Source organism: Euphorbia lathyris, chromosome 9 (genome assembly GCF_963576675.1).
Source record: "Euphorbia lathyris chromosome 9, ddEupLath1.1, whole genome shotgun sequence".
Taxonomy (NCBI): domain Eukaryota; kingdom Viridiplantae; phylum Streptophyta; class Magnoliopsida; order Malpighiales; family Euphorbiaceae; genus Euphorbia; species Euphorbia lathyris.
This window is the reverse complement of record NC_088918.1, coordinates 59,373,677-59,380,499: the sequence shown is the minus strand read 5'-3', so window position 1 is coordinate 59,380,499 and position 6,823 is coordinate 59,373,677. Positions and strand designations below refer to the sequence as shown.

The window sequence follows — 6,823 nt, the reverse complement described above, 5'->3', positions numbered from 1 at the left end:
AATAATCCCTGATCCAGCCAATCCTGACAAGCCGACCCTACATCCACGCCAATTGTTTCCTAGAAAGCTTGATAGAAACTCGGGTTCAATCCGTCCGGTCTAGGCGAATTATCCGCACCCATAGAAAATACTGCATCCTTAACCTCAGTGCCGTCAATTGGAGGTATGAGGAGTGAATTAGTATTATCATCGATCAAAAGAAAAATCACTGACATTGTATCTGTCGCTCTGGTGCCAGCTGCAGAGAAAACTGAGCTGAAATATTTATGTGCTAGGTTGAGTAATCCATCTTGAGTGTTGACTTCCAACCTCGCCTCATCAGTTAGGGGCCTAATCAGATTTTGTTGTCTCATTGCCTTAACACTAGCATGAAAGAATTAAGTGTTTCTGTAACCCTCCTTTAACCAGTGTGCGTTTGCTCTTTGTCTCCAGAAACTCTCCTCAGCCTTCAGTACATTATTCAATTTTCGTTTAGCAAGAAACAATTGAGTAATGGATGCTCTGTCTTTTTTATCCTGTAATATGTCCATCTGACCCCTCCATTTCACAATTTTGCTCTTAAACTGGGTATTGTAGTGTCTGCCCCAGTCTTCTATAGCTTGTACACAACTTCTCAACCTAGCCTCAAGTGGGCCTGGGCCATGTTGGCCCCACCAATTCCTCACCAAAATAGGGAATTCCTCCTCCTTTAACCAGCTTCCCTCAAAGTAGAACCTCCTCCTCCTTTTACTATGCACTAGGTCACCCAGTGTTAATAAAAGCGGTAAATGATCAGAGTATCCAGACAAAAGAGAAGACAGGGTGAAATTAGTAAACATATTGGAACCCCTCTGGCTCAGTTCATGTAACCCACAATCTCCAACTGCTCTCTGAAAATCCTGCATTAAATAGTCTAGTACCGCTGCTCCCCCCCTCATTTTCCTCCCCCCGAAGAACACAATTGAAATCTCCTAAAATGACCCATGGAAGCGTAGATTCCCCTACCAGTGTACGCAGGAGATCCCAATAATATGTAGGTGATTTTTTTTTTAAACTAGACAATGGACTTGTATAAAATTAAAATTGTTAACTAATAAGTAAATTATACAAGAAATTCATAAAATAAGTACGCATGAAAATATTATATTGATTTTATATATTATAAAATGTTTTATTAATATTAGTGATTAGATTTAAAATGTGAAGTAAATTTCATGTTCTTAAGTAGTATTATCTTCGTAGGCTTCGCAAATTGCGAAAAATGCAAAGTCAAACGGAAGAGAGAAAGAAGAAAGAGTAAGAAATATCTAAGTGTTATATATATATGAAGGGTATTTTGGAAAATATAAATAAATAGTCTAGATATGTAATGGATTGGGTAATTGGTCTAAATATATAAATGGACCTTCCATTTGATCCAATTTTGTAATTTTTCCTATTTTATACTCAATCTCCACCATGCATACAACTCGTTAATATATACCAAACTAGAAATTCCTATCTTTCCATCCTAAAAAAAAGAAATTCGTGTCTTTTTCTTTTGTTTGAATTAAGTTTCAATTTTGTTCGTAAATTTATCCTCCTCGTTTTTTTAACAAGGCTGAAGGCCCGAGAAAAAGAAAAAGCAAAACTGAGAAAAAAAGACAACAAAGAGAGACCTAAGAATAAATAACTCAGCTTAAAACTAAGCCTCTTTCATCATCGAAGAGGATACTCTAGACTTGCAAAGTTCGCCAATCCGTCAGCTGCACGATTGCCTTCTCCATAATATTGTTTTTCCATTAGAAAAAATCAATTTCTTTTTTTTGAGACTTAAATAACTTACATTTTTTAAATTGGACACTTTTAATATTTTAATGAACACACCAAAACGATGATGTTTTAATGTTTTGAAGGCTAAAAAAAGTTTGTGTAGTCCTAATGGCTTGGACTTTGCAAAATTACCCCCAATTGCTCAAGTCTAAATAAGTTCTTAGCTCCTCCACTTATGGTAAATATAATATGTCTTAATTATGACATATGGCAACATTAAAATTAAGTTACCATACATGTCACACAACCATTTTTTTTTTTTTGCTTCTTTTGTTTTTTTCTTTAATGAATTTTATTTATACTAACAAGACTCTCACCAAATATTATATTAATTATATGTAGGTGATTTTATTTTTTTTAATTAGACAATGGACTTGTATAAAATTAAAATTGTTAACTAATAAGTAAATTATACAAGAAATTCATAAAATAAGTATTTATGGAAAGATTAGATTGATTTTATATATTATTAAATATTTTATTAATATTATTGATTAGATTTAAACAATTAATGATGGAGTTAATTTATATTTTGTTTTTAGAAAGGAAATTTATATTTTGTTTAATCACTTAAAAAGTAGATCCCTTCAATAAGAGTTGGTTGGTCAAGATTTTAAAAATCGTCTAATCTAGAAGATAGAGATGATATTGATTTCATCAGAAATCCCAAAGTTGTGTTGTTCTGAACATCAAATTTTAGATCTTGATTTACTGCAAAAAAAAAAAGTTGGTGTGGTGCAGTTTTCTTCGGATCCAATTTGACTAGAAATTCTCACATTTTCATAATAATTAATACCATTTAACAATAAGCATCTATCGAAGATTTTGCAGGCTTTCTCAATTTAAGAAAGTTTAATGGGTCAATAAGATACTGTGTAAGCTCATGGAGCTCTTAGCATATTAAGTTTATTTTTTTATTGCAAAAGAAATTATGTGTTTCACACCACTAGCAAAAAAAAAACAACTAATATTATTTGACGTTGTTGATGTGACAATGGACAAATCAACAATTCAAAATGTGTCAAATTAGTAAAGTCAACATGATAAGTCAATAAGTTAATACATTATTACGACACATTAATAAAATACTAACACTATTAGTCGAATTCTATATTTATCCTAATGATGTAAAATATGTACCTCATATCATAAAATGTAACCAGAAGAACCAGGTTGACAAATAGTAACACTTGAGACAACACCAGTAGCAGAAAGAATGCAAACTGCTTTATAATCTTTTTGCGTGAAAGCCAATATCTTACTCAAAATATCATATTAATTAAAAAAATAGATTATTACTTACATTATTACTAAATTTGAACACTAACATGTTTTTCTTTTCCAGGAACGTGAAATTCTATGAAGAACAATTTCCATTCTCCAATGCTAGTTCATCAATAGACATTAATCCTTACAGCGAAGATGAATTGGACACATTCCATGATGCAATAAAAGATAATGAGAATGAGACACAAGACTCTACTGAACTGGACTCATCATCGCCAACTGTTATGCAAAATACAGATATTGATCTAACACATGCAGAGATGAATGAAGAAGAAGAAGAACGTGACACAACCATTGAACAATCAACACAAATGCCAGGAAGATCAGCTAGAACAAGGAATGCACCCACATATCTAAAGGATTACCATATGGCATTAATACATGGCACCACAATACCTACAACACCAAATTCACCACACTCATTGGCAAAATACCTATCATACAAGCAATTGTCTCACAAGAAACAAGCCTTTGCAATCAATGTTACATGCCACTCCGAACCAACATCATACAGACAAGCTCAACTAGATCCTAATTGGCAGTAGGCAATGAACGAAGAACTATTGGCACTTGAATCAAACAATACATGGGAGTTAACAACGCTACCTGAAGAGAAGAGGCCAATCGGATGCGGATGGATCTTCAAGCTCAAACACAAGGTAGATGGAAGCATAGCCAGATTCAAAGCAAGACTGGTCGCCAAAGGATATACCCAGCAAGAAGGAGTGGACTTCACTGCAACCTTTGCCCCTATAGCAAAATTCACCACAATCAGAACATTACTCACAATATCAACAGCTAAGAATTGGAACATTCAACAGCTTGATATTAATAATGCGTATCTCTATGGTGAACTTGAAGAAGAGGTATACATGACATTGCCACCAGGGATACAGGCAACATCATCAAAATAGGTGTGTAGATTGAGGAAGTCACTATACGGGCTTAGACAAGTAGGCAGACAGTGGAACGTAAAGCTCACACTAGCAATAAAAGGCATGGGATATATCCAAACCACTGATGATCCTTCTCTCTTCATTAAGAAAAGGGAAAAATCCATCACTACAATGCTGGTCTACGTAGACGATGTAATCTTGGCTGGGAATGATGAAGAGGCAATCAAAGCAGCCAAGAAACAACTAGATGTCCAGTTCAGCATAAAGGACCTGGGGGCACTCCACTACTTTCTAGGTTTTGAGTTCACTCGCAATGAAAAAGGTCTTCACATGTCACAGAGGAAATACATTCTAGAGCTGCTACAGGAAACCCAATTCATTGCTTGCAAACCAGTTTCATCACCAGCTTTACCAAATCACAAGCTAGACCCCCAAGCTGATACTTTGGTGGATATCACCTCCTATCGACAATTGATATGAAAGTTGTTTTACCTCACACATACAAAACCAGACTTGTCTTATATTGTAAACCAACTCTCCCAACACCTAAACAAGCCCACTTCAGATGATCAACAACGCACCCATCGAGTACTTAGGTATCTCAAAGGCACAATTGGTCTCAGTTTATTCTTTCATGCACACAACAACCTTCAGCTCTAGGCCTTTTCAGACTCAGATTGGGGAACATGCCCAAATACAAGAAAGTCACTAACTGGATATGTAGTCTTTCCGGGGTCAGCAGTGATCTCTTGGCAGTCCAAAAAGCAAAATACTGTCTCACGATCCTCGTCCAAAGTGGAATATCGAGCTATGGCTTCCACATCATGTGAATTGCACTGGCTTACAAACCTTCTACATGATCTCACTATACCAACTGATGTCTCCTCGCTGCTTTTCTACGACAATACCTCAGCCATGCATATAGCTCAGAACCTCGTCTTCCATGAAAGAACCAAGCACATCGACTGCCATATCATTAGGGAAAGAGTACAATCCGGTTTGATCCGTTTGATGCTGATCTCATCTGCCTTGCAACTTGCAGACCTCTTCACTAAAGCCCAACATTCTCCACAACTGCGTTTCCTCTTATCCAAACTTGGCTTGATTAACCTTTACCAAGTCAAGTTTGAGGAAGGGTGTTGAATTCAGCCCAACTCTCTCCTGATCAGCGATGCAAATTTCCAGTCAAAATCTCCGATTCTTCTTTTGCCCCCATTTACCTATTGTCTTTCCTTTTTAAATCCAAACGGTAACTTTCCTTCTAGAAACCGTCCACGTGCCCTGTGTTTCACCTAATCATCCCCTTACTCATCATACAACATCCATTTGCACCGTACTCAATCAACGATGATCACACCTCCACGAAGGCAAGCAGCACACTTTCGGTTACAACAGAATTGTCCTTTCCGTTTTCTTTCTTTTCCTTAGCAGTATTGTTTTTGTATGAACGTCATCTTCTTAGTCTATATAAGTCTGTAATTTCATTGTGAAAATTAATGAGAATTAAAACAAGATTAATTCTTGCCTCATTCCTATCAAGAATAAACACATAATTAAAAGATAAATTGAAGTTATTTCTTTTTAAGATAAATTGAGGTTCATTATTAGGTAATATAAAAATTAAAGGGGTGTTTGGTTCAAATTTCGGAATCGAAAGGTGATGGAATCATAATTGGAATGACTATTTATTTATTTTGTTTGGTTCAATCTGGAATCAGAATTTTTTTGAAGTTGTTTAGTTCTCTAATAATCGAAGTAAAAATCAATATAAAATATAATATTAATAATACCATTTTTAAATACTAATTCATTATATTTATTTATTTACTTACTTTTCATTTATTAATTTATGTATTATATATTTTAATATCTATTTGATAGAAATATAATGGAGAATTTATTGTTAATAATAATAAATAATAACTATATCACAACAGTAAAATCAAGTAATTTTATATAAAAATCATAAAAAATACTTAATGAAAATTGATTTTTTAATGTTGAATTAAAAAGAAAAAGAAAACAATGTTGTTTTGCTTGATTATAGGGAAATGAAAAATGATTGAAGTCGGATTAGAGGGGAATGGGTGATTCCACTGTTAATGGGAATGAAATTCCTATTTCACTATAAAATATATGCAACCAAACAATGATAATGAGAATCTTTGGCTTTGGCTTTGATTTCCCCTTAAGCCATAAACATATTAAATTAAGCTTTGGCTTCATGGCAAGCCATCTTAGATAAATTTTCACCTTTTATTTCAATATTTTAATTTTGCTTAAGGATTTGATTTAATTTAAATTCTACTAATTCATTATTTATTTACAAGAATTTCATACAATTAATCAATTTCCAACTCTTAGTAGTTCAATTTCTTAAAGTAAGCATAAAATCTATATAATAAACACATTGAGTCTATGATGACACAAGATCCATACACTTTAAAGCACGGGTCAATGGTATATGATGTTCGTTCTTCATTTCAAAATAAATGGTTGAGAACAAGGGATTAAGATTTTCTAAACTGTAATGGGAAAAAACTCGAAATAATTTAAATATGTGCATGTGAAAAATATATACAATACCACAAATAAGAATAATACCATTAGTAATTTATCATAACTTGCCAAGGGAAGCCAGGAGATGCAGCCCGCTGGAACCACAGGGACGCCCTCTAGGGAGCTTCTCGCAAGTGACCGATAAGGGACACGAAAAACCTGATGGCGGAGAAGCCAACAGAGTTGTTTGTTCGATAAAATGATCATACTTCTTTGGCCTCCATCTCTTCCTTTTTACTGTTATTTTCTTCTCCATCTCTAGATTTCTTTTGAGAGAGAGAGTGTGTGTG

General features: G+C 34.3%; 1 long non-coding RNA gene across 1 annotated transcript; it reads right to left on the bottom strand.

Annotated features, from left to right (window-relative positions):
* Positions 1-2,792: 2,792 nt before the first annotated feature.
* LOC136205811 (uncharacterized) lies at positions 2,793-6,823 on the bottom strand. Its single transcript, XR_010676090.1, has 3 exons — positions 6,579-6,823; positions 3,951-5,447; positions 2,793-3,828 (listed from the first exon to the last, which is right to left on the bottom strand). It is a non-coding gene; the product is annotated as an uncharacterized lncRNA (long non-coding RNA).